Source organism: Epinephelus fuscoguttatus, linkage group LG11 (genome assembly GCF_011397635.1).
Source record: "Epinephelus fuscoguttatus linkage group LG11, E.fuscoguttatus.final_Chr_v1".
NCBI lineage: Eukaryota > Metazoa > Chordata > Actinopteri > Perciformes > Serranidae > Epinephelus > Epinephelus fuscoguttatus.
In genome coordinates, this window is record NC_064762.1 from 16,115,033 (window position 1) to 16,128,571 (window position 13,539).

General features: G+C 42.7%; 1 protein-coding gene across 2 annotated transcripts in view; it reads left to right on the plus strand.

The window, feature by feature from the left end:
* LOC125896834 (pro-opiomelanocortin-like) overlaps window positions 1–13,539 on the plus strand; it is a 29,480-nt gene that overhangs the window by 7,022 nt on the left and 8,919 nt on the right. The window contains exon 1 of one of the 2 annotated variants that reach the window (XM_049589715.1): window positions 2,272–2,585. The exons of the other annotated variant lie outside the window; for it this stretch is intronic. The gene's annotated coding sequence lies outside the window, so the exon portion shown is untranslated. Of the gene's footprint in view, window positions 1–2,271; window positions 2,586–13,539 lie in introns of those variants that run through there. 2 annotated transcript variants of the gene reach the window in all.

Consider the following 13,539-nt stretch of genomic DNA (forward strand, 5'->3'; position numbering starts at 1 on the left):
ACAGCGCTGCAACGACAAAGTCCAGAATCAGTCAGTAAACATTGCGAGATGGCTACGGATGAACATCAGTTGTTTGAAATGGCTTTGGCCGCTACAATGAACAAGTTAGACTTGGCTTTTTCTCTAAAAGAGGAACAGAAGACGGCGCTCGAATCTTTCCTTTGCAAGAAGGAATCAAATGCATGCTTGGTGCCGCCCCTCGAGTTGTGCCATTTGCATTACTCATAGCCAGACCCTAAATCTTTCTAGATTTGGGTCTGGATTTCCAGGCTACTTTGTATCACTATTAGGTGTGCAAAGTCATCCAGTGGGCCCGATTAGATCCTTTGGTGACCCAGTGCTGGCCCCAGGGCCGTATGTTTGACACCCTGTCCTACGCTGTTCGGCATGTTGCAGACATGCCACTAGCCCAGCACCTGCTAATGTGGGCTCACCTTTTTTCCCCTGATAACTGAACTGACCCTTCGCTAAGTCCCGCCCCAGGACGCAGACTGGCCAATCATAACGTAGCAATGGGCCAGCTCAGTCCAGGGTCTGACAACAACACAGCTGTGCTCCATTGACTCTATTGCAGTCGTTTCAGGCTGGTTTTGTGGATCTGGAGCAAAATGTTGTGCCTGGGGCACGTCGTGTATTAATGATACTTGTTACCTGGAGAGGTTGGAAAAAGATATATGTTTCTTCCCTGTTCCAAAACCAAACACAAACCCTTAAAAGTGTAGGGTTAGCTAGCTAGCTACTGAAGATATAGCCTACTGAATGTATACACATGCTGGGCTCCGTGCTTACTCCGAGAGATTGTCGGACCATTGTGAAAGGTCAATTATGTAGTGATCTCTACATCTCCAAAACAAGTATAAACACATAATGAAGTAGTTTCACATTAAAAAAATCTGGGGTTTTTCAATGCTGCTCATCGCTTATTACAGTCGCCAATGGGAAAACATGAAAATGTGAATGGCCCTATCTGGAGCCAGTTTTTGGTTTGTCCATTCTGGGCTGCTGTAGAAACATGGTGGTGCAACATGGCAATCGCTATGGACTAGGACCTACTCCCTTTGTAAATATGAATGGCTCATTCTAGGATATTAGAAACACAGCAACTCTTATTTTCAGGTGATTATACACTAAAGAAACCGTAATTATTATATTACATTCAATTTCTGTCACTATATCCATCTAAATCATACACACTGGACCTTGTAAAGACACTTCCACCATAAAATGATGCAGAAAAGGTCAAAACTGATGCAAAAAATTCAGAAGAATGCAGTGTTTGATATTCAAAATTTCCTGGGGGAGGACCCCAACCCCCCTGATTCATATGTTGAAAACAAAACCTACGCCCATGGTATAAGATATTAATGTACTATCTATTAGTGACAGCATTGATAGAACAGAAGACTGTGAATAGTCACAGCATGACTCACGATTTGTTTTCCACTTCTATTCATGCGTTTTAATCAGCTTGATTGCTTTACATGGTAACTGTTGTTGCTTTGCGCTAGTGTACAGGTTTGCAGGACGCGAACGGGCACCTGTTGCCATCTCAACATTTAACTGGAAGATACCAAACCAGCTTTTAACAAACTTACAAAACTGAGTCTTATTCCTCATTAAGTCACTTTGTCCTTCAGCATAGCGAAGACCGGATGAGTGAACTTATTTCTAGGACACTGCAAAATAAAAATGCTCAAAATAGTATTTTGAAAGGAAAGTGATTAATCTGTGTCTCTTGTAACAGGCATGTTGTCTCCTCCTTTCCTCCAGTTATTCTGCGTGGTTCACCCTTGCATAATATCCCTTTGATAAAATCTATACGCCCATAGCAAACAGACAGCTGTATGTGTAGGGCATTTAACACATGAAAGAAGCCTTTCCTTTTATGACGCAACGTGTGTGTGTGTGTGTGTGTGTGTGTGCGTGCGCGCGCGTGCAGCCCTTCCATTTGAGGTATATATTAGGCCTATTGATGACTTAACTAATGAGTCAGGTATTCCTAATAAAGTTTCCTCACAGGGATAGCACAAGAATGGCTGAAATATTTATTTGAACCCTTCAATGTTTAAAGCTGACCTTCGGGGGGTTAGAGGCGCCATTGGCACGAATCCACTATTGACCTGCTGTTGCTTTTATTAGTGTATATAAAGCGACATGCTATAATTGCAAACCAACCAGGAGGAAGAAGCAGAAGGAGGAGGGCAGCAAGTTAACTCGTACACTAATGCTTCACCTGTTGTGGTGGTGACGTGAGCCGCACCATTGATTAAAAAAAAAAAAAGGAGCGTGTGGGTGGCCTTTACCATACACACAAATACACACTCCTCCCCATCCAGAAAGGAGCAGGAGACCCCTTAGCTCGATCGCACCCCGAGGCCTTGAGACACCACACTTCTTGCGTCTATAAAAAGAGCTTTCCTCCTCGAAGGAAGCAACAGCAGACCCTCTCCTACTGAGCGCCTCATCACAGAGCAGAGAGAAAGCAGAGGAGAAGGAGAGACAGTTAGGAGTCGCCACTCTGGGAGATTTGTGGACAAACGCAGGGAGAAGCACAAGACTAGAAGAAAAGGACACTGTTGGAAAAGGTAAAAAAAAAAAAAAACTTGTTTGTTGAATCTTGTTTTTGCATGTGTCTGACTGTTGTTAGCTTTTTGTTTTTCTGAACAAATAAGTACCATTGCATCGATTCACTCACTGATTAATTATGGATTTTATGACACCGACATGTACAGCCGCATTTGCTCTGTAAATTATAATTAAAGTGGATTTAAATTTCATAGTAACACCTCAGCTTTTTAAAGAACATTCCCAGTTGTCTCAGGCAACATTTGAACTGCTTTCCATTAACACAAGCCTCCACAAATACAAATCTAACTTACAGACCCCTTAAATAACTCCATACATTTATAACACGTAAGGTTTACATCTATTTTGATCGCAGCTCTCGGGCTTCTTTTATCAGAGTATGTCTGTGGAGAGCAGAGCTCAGCTGAGTGAGTCATACTGTAGGAAGAGTGGAGAGTCTCTGCCAGAGTTACAAAGACGATGGCCCACCAAGGAGTCACAGCATAATAGAGAAGGGAGAGAGAAACAACAAGATGTAATTTCCCCTACAAGGGAAAGAAAATAAACTCACTGCACCAAGACAAGAAAAGACATTAAAAGTAGGATGGACAGGCATCAATTGGCCAGTGCTTAATCTTAAAGGGTTTTTTTTTCTGTTAACTGACATCTACAAAATAAACTCCATATTTCTGATTAAATGGTTCAGAGAGAGACAACAGGAAGAGAACTGATCATAAACAGCAGAGAGATAAAGGAAGGCATTTGCCTGGTGAGGATGCGTCATAAGGGAAATCATCCAGTAATGTCATCTATTGAAAGAATTTGTCCACCACTTGAGAATGAATAGCCTATATTGCATTTGTGTGTGTGTGTGTGTGTGTGTGTGTGTGTGTGTGTGTCCATATGAATGCAGCCTCCTACAATACCTCTGTGTCCTTGCATGTACAGCATTTGTATATGTGCATTGATCATTATCCTTGAACAGGCACAAAAGGTAACGTTTGCTAGCCCCTTATCTCACAAAGCGACTTTAAAGGGACAGTACACCTCAAAATGAAAAATACATATTTTCCCTCTTACCTGTAGTGCTTATTCATCAGTATAGATTTTTTTGGTGTGAGTTGCCGAGTGTTGGAGATATAAACCATAGAGACGTCTGCCTTCTCTTGAATGTAATGGAACTAGATGGCACTCGGCTTGTGGTGCTACATTAGAAAAATTCCAGCATCTCTTTCCAGAAATCATGACCTGGGGTCTCATTTATAGCCGGTTAGTACTTTTGCATTGTGTAGATTAAATGATGACCAACTCTCAGTCACTTTTCAGCTTGGACCCGCATTTATTTTCGGCACTGGTGAATAGAAAACAAGAAAATCAGCCTCCACAGCCAGCTCCCATTAAAAAAAAAAAAATCTGTGGTAACTAATACATCAGAACAAACAACAAAATAAGACTGTATATGACATGATAACGACGCAGGTTAACAATAGATTAAAATCAGTGCACCTTCCATAATGACAGAAAGAGCTTGTAATGGTATGTGGCATCACCAACTTCTTAACTCCGTTACACGTATGCACAAAACGAGGCCTGAAAGAGGCGTACGCTACTTCCTACGCAAAAGTTGCGATCTATAAAAACAGACTTGATGGGAGAAGCTTTGACCCATGCTTACAACATTCTGGAGACAGGAAATAGGCGACGCAGATGGTGAGGTGGAATATTTTTTGGTTCACGCCATTTTTTGCTTTTGTTTGTACATAAATTTTTAGTATGGATCCCACGCATTGTTTATAAATAAGACCCCTGGTTACTCAACATAATCCACAGACCTTTCTGTTAGCAGTTTCATGTAGGAGCGGTTTTCTTTCTGCCGAACTACACCCGCCAACTGTATCACCGCGCAGAAGGTAACATGCATCTACTGCTAGCTCACTTAGCACCACAGAGCTAGCTAACATTACAGCTCACCCAAGCAGGACACCATTCATGTTTACATCTCGTGCTGTTATGAGCCAACCCTGTCACCTTTGTATGTTACTTAACCGCTCTTGTAATTATGTTGTGGCAATGTAATCATTGCCTGGATTATGTTAGGAGACAGCATTTCTTTCAGGTATCAAAACACTACATTTATGTACTGCATAAGATTTGGGGAGGAAGGCAGGCATATGAAGTGCAGGACCTTGGCACCAGAACTTCCGGTTCGTGTCAAGCTTCCTGCCTTAGTAGCTCAGTCTAGTCGTTGAAATACAGCACTTGGGCAGTGACTTGCAGCATAAGAAACCAATGAAAAAAGGTGTCCTATAACATCGGCAGGATATGTGGCCGGTTGCCATTATAGTTTAACAGCAAATCAGGGGGAAATGCGGTGCGACAAGGATGAAAGCTAGGTTGGCAAAAGTCCAAATGGGGCGGCTGGAAGGGGTGATGGATGGGTCCAACAAACACTGACCTTCACCCAAGAGAGCGTGTTCACATAAAGCCAAACCCTGTTCTTTTTTTCCTAAAAAAAAGCCACGTGTGTTAGTTGTTGAAGGGAAAAAAATGTCAATATGCGGTGTTGTACCAATGTAGTGCGTTTATTTTGAAAGAGACTGTATATAACCGTTGAATTTCCAAGGGAAACGGAAGTGTATCTTGAAAGAAGAGAACTTGACCTAGTGTCCCAGAACGTCAACAACCAACGCATCCAGGGTACCTTACATGTCATATGCGGATGTGGAAAACCCATGACCAAAAAGTCAATATGTGACAAAGTCGACGTGAGAAAGTGTTGGGAATACCAGTGCTTGGGCAGTGACCTTCACATCAGACCCTGACATAAAAAGCCGTCCTTTGACGTCATCAGGGGAAAATGTAGCTAGACAACAATATAAGAGTGCGAAAAGTCCGAGTAAGGTGGAAGAAGGGGTCTAACAACCATTGACTTTCACCCAGGAGGCTGGTGTTCGCTTCTCATATAAATGTAAAGCCAAACCCTGTTCTGTTTTCCTAAACCCAAACATGTGCTTTTCTTCCATAAACCTACCCATGTCTGTGTTGGCTGAATCTAACGACGTGTTTGTTGTTGAAGGCAACAAGCATCAATTTGAGGTATTGTACCAGCGAATGTATGTAAACAGTACCTTTCCTGTGAAAACAGAGGTGTCTTTTGAAAAGACATAATGCATGTAACAGGCTGAAATTGACACAGTGGCCCACAACATCAACAACAGACACCCGCTGGCTACCGTGTATGTCATATGTCAACATGGAAAGCCTATAATCAAGCGATGATATGTGAAGAGGTAAGAGTGAGAATGTGTTGGCCTTCAGTTTCAGCAGCTGACACACTTTGGTTAAGGTTTGAGAAAGATCGTGATTTGGGGTAAATGTTGATTAAAAAGATGATAATAAAATAATCCTGTAGTCCCAGTGAGAGGGTAATGTATTGCATGATTGCCTATTGTGGCTGAAAACAAATGAAATTTGTCCAGTATCAACATGGTTGTGACTTGCCACATACGTTAATTTGCAACATTTCCTCATTTTGTTAATAGAAACTATTTGCTTGGCATGAAATTTCCCTCAAAAAGTATTTACTGTTTCACATTAGTGGTATTTAAATGTAATCTCTAGGAGACAGGTTTGGAGCATGAGCCTCTCATCTATGTGAATCATGCTTTCTAGCACTAAATATTGCAGTATATACGAGGAAATAAAGCCATATGTGCCCTTGAGCAGCAATAAAAGGATGGTTATATTTGTTTGTTGTTTATGGTTCTTCATCTCCAGCAGTGCTATTACATTAACTTCCCAAGTACTTGGAAAAACTATATGAACAGTTTGGGGACTGTATGGAAATCACTGCAGTGTGGAACAGAGGCTGAAACTTTTATGTGACCTTTCAAAATAGCCAGCCCCCACCCAGCGTCAGTAATATTTGCCTTGGGACTTTCCCTTGATCAGAAAGAAAAAATCCCTGCAACATCCTTCGGCATGATGTCTAAACTAAGCCCCAGTTATTTCAGATTTAATGTGATAAACTGAGATAAGACAGAACTTTATTTATCCCAAGGGAAGTTGTTGTTGAGCAGTTGTATTACAAATATTGAAGAGTGCAAATATAAAAAGACAAAAAATGACATGATAGACGGTGCATCAATAAAAGTGCTGGAGTGCAAAAAAGGTGCAGCCCAATATATACAACATATACAAAGCCAAAAACAGGTTGCTAGTGTGGATGATGAATATAGTAGGGTGTGTTTGTTACTAGAATGATAATACACAGTCCACACTGCACATAATAAGTGGAAGAGTGTGTCCTGTTTACCGAATATTCCACTGCTTTAAATTTTTGAACTAAGAGCAACAAAAGGAACGGATATCACTACTGACATCAAAGTTTTTCAGCACTGCAGTACTTCCACTTCGTCCACAAGCAGGTCAGCCTGGATTTGATTTTGAATTTGCATGTTTGGGTTAAAGTTATGATCCTTAAGATCCCAGACTAGCTGCTTCGTCTGAAATGCAGCCAAACAAACTCACATTGTTTCAATAAAGGAGACAGTCAATCTTCTTTTTCCCGTCACGCCATGACTACTGATTTGATTTCATGCCACTGACAATCCTGAGTAGTTTTCCAGACAACAGCTCAGTGGCTTTTTTCCTTTTTTTTTGGCTACTCACTAACAGAAACATGCTGGAAATTTCTTTTGCAGATGCATGTTTGATGTTTGATGAATGATCGTAGTTATCCTAAAACCACAGTGACAAATACAGTACAATGTGTGTGGCTGCTTCTCAGTAACCCCCCCCATGTTTTACCATAAGGAAGAATGATCTTAATGTAAAGCAGCAGCTGTGCACGAGGCAACAAGTGAAGGAGCTAAATATAGTCCGGGAAAAAAGCAATAGTTCAGTGATTTATTGGAAGATCACGGGTAGCAAGTCCAAACAGCAGCAACAGAAAATCCACAAGTGAACAGGGATGGGGAAGAAGAGAAGGTGCAGGCAAGTACAGGTTGAACTTGCTGGAGAGCAGGCGTCACAACACAGTTTTTACAATCTGGCAGAAAATGAGTTGACATGAGTTGACTGGTTATTGGCCCCTCAGGGACTTTGCAGGTTTTATTGGGATTTTTGTGGCCTAAAATGTCTAATTTCATGGCAGCTTTTCCAAGTAATTGCAATGAACGGTTGTTTTATTTGCAAGATAAAAGTTAAGTGACACCAGGGCGTCCTCTAGTACGCCTGGTAGCATATACGTCCCATGTAGTCCTCGCAGTGGCCCGGGTTTTATTCCAACCTGTGGCTCTTTGCTACGTGTCATTCCTCTTCTCCTTCCCCCTTTCCTCTCATCGTCCATCTGTGCTATAACAAAGTTAAAAAGCCCAAAAGAGTAATGATACCAGTGTCAGTATTGTCGGTAGGATTCTCAGTCATCCAGGTCATGGTGCTATATATCGTAGGCAACTGGACTCGCTTGCATTTCTTGAAGACGTTTCGCCTCTCATCCAAGAAGCTTCTTGGCTATAAACTCTATGTGAGTGTGAACCCTAACAGAGTCATTGGGGTCACATGTGAGCTCCTAGTTTCAGGGTCATTAAGTTCACATGTGGGTCGTTGACCCAAATGATTATGATATGCATTGTTAGTGTTAAACAAGACCAGGCGTGAGCGCTTGTGTAGTCGTCTGGGAAGGGATCCCAAAACTGCATTGTAGGTGGCTGATAAGTGGTGTCGTAGGCCCAGCGTCAGTATTGATTCTGCTCATTGGTCCACTTCTTTATCAATTCTCTTGCTTTTATGTGAAAAAAAGTAGGCCTACACAGGTTTGAATTTGAGTGCAGTAACTCTTTTGGCCACATTCTTACGTACAGCGCCTTTAAAGGAAAAACATCAACAATAGACACCCCCAGGCTACCTTGCATGTCATATGTTGATGTGGAGAGCCCATGACTAAGCGGTGATATGTGATGAAGTCAGAGTCAGAATGTGCTGGCCTTAGGTTTCAGCAGCTGACGCACTTTGGTTAAGTTTAGAGAAAGATCGTGATTTGTGGTAAATGTTAATCGGAGAGGTAATTAAAAAGTAATCCTGTGGTCACTATGAGTGGGTGCTGTATTGCAGGATTGCCTTTTGTGGCAGAAAAAACTGATATACACTGATCAGCCAAAACATAACAACTATTGACAGATGAAGTGAACAACATTGATTATCTTGTTACAATGTAATGTTCTCTTGGGAAATCTTGGGTTCTGACATTCGTGTGGTTGCCACCTGACACGCTCCACCCACTTAAACACCAGTGCAGACCAGGTACCCCCCCCATTATGGCAACGGCATTCCCCAGCAGCTGTGGCGACTCACCAGGACAATGCGCCATGGGTGCCACACCACAAATTATGCTCAGGAATGGTCCGAGGAACGTGACAAAGAGCTCATGGCATCAACGTGGCCTCAAACATCTGTGGGACGTGCTGGTACCCCACCTCACAACCCACAGGACTTAAAAGATCTAAAGCTACCGCCCTGGTGCCAGACACCAAGGGACACCCTCCAGAGGTCCTGTGTTTATGTCTTAACAGGTCAGAGCGAAGTCCGGTCCAAGGAGGACCCACCATGGATCGGGGGTACCTCTGGGGTACCAGCAAGTCCCTCAAATATTCCATATATTCAATCAGATTGGGATCTGGGGTATTTGGAGGTCAGGTCGGCGCCTTGAGCCCTTTGTCCTATTCCTTGGGACATGCCTGAGCAGTTTTTGTGATGTGGCATGGTGCATTGTCTTGCTGGAGGGCAACTGCCATCAATAAGTGCCGTTTCCATGAAGTGGTTTATTTTGTCTGCAACGGGGTTTGGGTGGGTGGAGCATGTCACGTAGCATCCACATGAATGCCAGGACCAAAGGTTTCCCAGCAGAAGACTGCACTGTAACAAGATGGTCAAATGTTATTCACTTCACCCACCAGTGGTTTTAATGTTTTGGCTGATCAGTGTACGTTTTTAGTGAACATTTTACTGATTCATCCAGTATCGACATTGTTGTGACTTTGCAACATTTCATTTCCTCTGTACCGCACTGTTGGGAAGCAGTGGCACTCACAAATACTGTCAAACACGTGGCATTCCTGAAAGTTAAGCCCATGTTGCATAGACAGTTTTTTCTGCATATTACTGGTGTTTTGACCCGTAGTTGGAATTATGATTTTAAAGATATTACAAGCTGCTGTTGACATCTTTCTTCATGAAATGAAGTCACGCTTTGGACTGTTTATTTTTCTCTGCCATGACTCCTTCTTGTTGCTACGTTCCAGACGCATCAGTTTTTTTTAAAGGCCAACTGTCAGAAAAACATGTCAGCATCAATAAAAGGAGATGATAAACTTGCATACAATTCCAGTGGATCTGAAAATATGGACCCAATTCTATACTGGAAACAGGCCTCGATTTCCATCCCTAGGAGCAAGTGATAATTGGAAAAATGTTGCTTTTTTGGTGTGATACATTATAAACTTTTATAAACACACAGTTTTTCACACAAACAGGCAAGCACGCCTCTGTCACTCATTACAACTGACCACGCATTTTTAATATATCTCACTTAATATAGACCTCTGTTTTCAATCAATCATTCCCCCTCAAATGACACTGTCAAGACAAATCTTAAGACATACAGTACATGTTTTCAGTGGCCTCAACCAAAACCCGGCTAAAGCGACTGTATTCTAGTTTGTGCAAATCAGGGGATTTTAATTCGAATTTTGGCGTTTCCATCATAATTTTCCGATGTGATACTTCTAGATGCGCATTGAAACAGGCTGATGGAAACATGGCTATTGATTATCTTCAATTATTATTCTTGGGTCGTGGTATATGGATGTTACTTGACACACTCCACCCACCCAAACACTGTTGCAGATCAAGCAGGGCAATGCGTCATGCCATACCGCAAAACTCCTCAGGAATGGCCTGAGGAATGTGACAAAGAGCTTCACCCATTGACCTGGCCTCCGAATTCACCAGTTCCCCATATACAACTGAGCATCTGTGGGACGTGCCAATACCCCCAGACGTACTGCTCATCCACGGTGGGGCCTCTACAGAGTGGACATAGCTCTAACATGTCAAGGTATGGACATAGGGAGTCTGGGGATGGCCCGTGGTGTCTGGCACCAGGGTCTTCACGGCCGATCTGTGGGTTGCAAGGATGCTCAATCAGATTTGGATCTGGGGAATTTAGAGGCCAGGTCAAGGTCAAGGTCCTTAAGCTCTTTGTCAAGTTCCTTGGGCCATTTGCAGTGTGGCATGACACATTGTTCTGCTGGGGTGAGGGCTACTGCCACTGGGGAGTGAAGTTGCCATGAGGGGGTTTGCTTGGTCCACAGCGGTGTTTGGGTGGGTCATGCGTGAGAGATGATTAATATTATTCACTTCACCTGTCAGTTGTTTTAATGTTTTGGCTGATCGGCATATATTGTATGTAATATTGCTTTGTAACGTCGACTGCCATGAATTGTTGTTACTGTAATTTAAATTTTAACTTCTATTTGTGTGCCATTCTCTGTAACTTGTAAAGCACTTTGATTAACTCTGGTTGTTTTTAAACGTGCAATATGATAAACTTGATTTGATTTGATGCAGCATCTGTCATGATTTACCTTTTCAGTCACACGCTGCAGCCATTCTCCATATGTACTTTGCGGTAGAAAAGTTGATTTGACTTGACATGAGTTGATTTAATGCAGTATCTGTCATGATTCATCTTGTCAGTTGCACGTTGCAGCCATTCTCCATGTGTACTTTGCGGTGGAAAGTTCTTTTCAGTCAATGACTTTCGTTTGTGTTCCACCAAAATTTTGCATGCTGTCAAATCAGTTTATCCCTGCTTTAATGCAGAACGTCGGGAACTGGCTGACACGGTCTTCAGCAGTAATTTCAGTTGATAAATGTAAGACATTCACATTGCATCTTCATAACCAGAAACAAGAAGGTGGCTCCCGGGAAACTTCGATGATTGGTCAAATTTGCGGAAAAGTTGCGGTGATTGGACTAATTGCAAGATCTCACCGAATTCATGGGGATCGGCTGACATTTTAATTGTTGTGTTCACAATGTCCCAGAGGGGCTGGGTTATACACTGCAGGGCTAATGAGGTAAAGTGAAAACAGGTGAGGGCGGCACGGTGGTGTGGTGGTTAGCACTCTCGCCTCACAGCAAGAGGGTTGCCGGTTCGATCCCGGGCGTGGGAGCCCCTCTGTGCGGAGTTTGCATGTTCTCCCCGTGTCAGCGTGGGTTCTCTCCGGGCACTCCGGCTTCCTCCCACAGTCCAAAGACATGCAGATTGGGGACTAGGTTAATTGGTAACTCCATAGGTGTGAATGTGAGCGTGAATGGTTGTTTGTCTCTATGTGTCAGCCCTGCGATAGTCTGGCGACCTGTCCAGGGTGTACCCTGCCTCTCGCCCGATGTCAGCTGGGATAGGCTCCAGCCCCCCTGCGACCCTCAAGAGGATGAAGTGGTTAGAAGATGAATGAATGAAAACAGGTGAATAGGTGGAAATAAGAGTCAGGTGACAGGGACAGTTGCAAGAGTCTGTGGTCATCTGATGATGGACAGAGAATGTAAATGCAGAAGCGTGGCAAGAGTCAGGGACTGAAACTGAAACAAAGTAAAATTGCATGCGTTAATGTGTTCATGCATTCACACACGCACAACTTCACGCAAACGCTTGTCACAAGTCCAGAGATGCCTCCCTACCTCAAGCTGATCATGAGTTATGAAAGACAACGTGGCAAGATTGTGTGCGTGTATGTCTGTCTGTGTGTTTGTATGTGTGTTCTATAAAGCTTGATCATGTTGCTTTAATGTCTTCAGAAGTTATGTGCCTTTTTGTATAGAGCACTCCCACAAACCTACACACACTTCATTTACTTGCGAAATTTCAGCCTCCTAGGGTAAAACTGTGGCTGCCAAAAAGTGGGGTAACATTGCTGGAACGACCACCGGTAGAGCTGCTGGTCGCAGCCAATAAAAAACAACTGAGACAGACATTGTGACAGCAGCAGTAGAAAATGCTCTGTTTAACAGCTCTGACATGGTGGTTGGAGAGTAAACAATACACATTAGAAAGAGAGCTTTGATCAGCCCCTAGTACTACTACGATCCATGTCTACTGTCTTTCAAATCCGACATTTTGGTTCTATTGCCCAGATGTTAAAGGCTGTGCAGGATTTTCCTAAAAAAACAATGTATAGACTCTAGAGTTGGTTTCAAGTGTCAGTTAATACAGACCATTTGTTGAACCAAAAGAAAAAACATTTCTTTAAAGATCATTGCAACTGATAAAGATGATAATAGTTGATACAGTGAAACCATGATACTGCCTGAGATGATTATTGTACTGTGCAGGATCTCATACCGTTGCAACCCTTTTAGACTCATACAGAAGCAACGTATCATACAATAGTTTGTACGATATCCTATTCATTAGCGCCCCACAAATGATGTTGCATACTTAACTTCAAGTTACATATTTAGAGTAAAATTACAGAGGTTAGGTTTGGGCAAGTTAAGTTACGTACTTTAGGTCTAGGAAACCAAACATTGTGATGACATACCCTACAGCAGTGGTTCCCAGCCACAGGGTCCAGATTTCTCCTCAGTCATCAGTTCAAGGTCCATACAGTTTAATATTCAGTGTCATACTTGCATTTGGCCATGTCGTAGAGCTAGTTTGTTGTCTCTGTCAAGTAGCTGTCTGTTAGTCACTCACTCTACAGCAGGAAACAGCATTTCAAAATAAAAGTCTTGTGCCAGAAATCCATTGTACTTCAAAATAAAGTGTGTTTTTTACAAACCTGAAATGGTCAGTAGTCAATTGCGGTCCATTCAGAATGGACCTGCGACCCAATTTTGGACTGCCACCAACCAGTTGGGAACCACTGCCCTAAAATGCTTCACAGTTGATACTGTTGTTAACACTGAGCC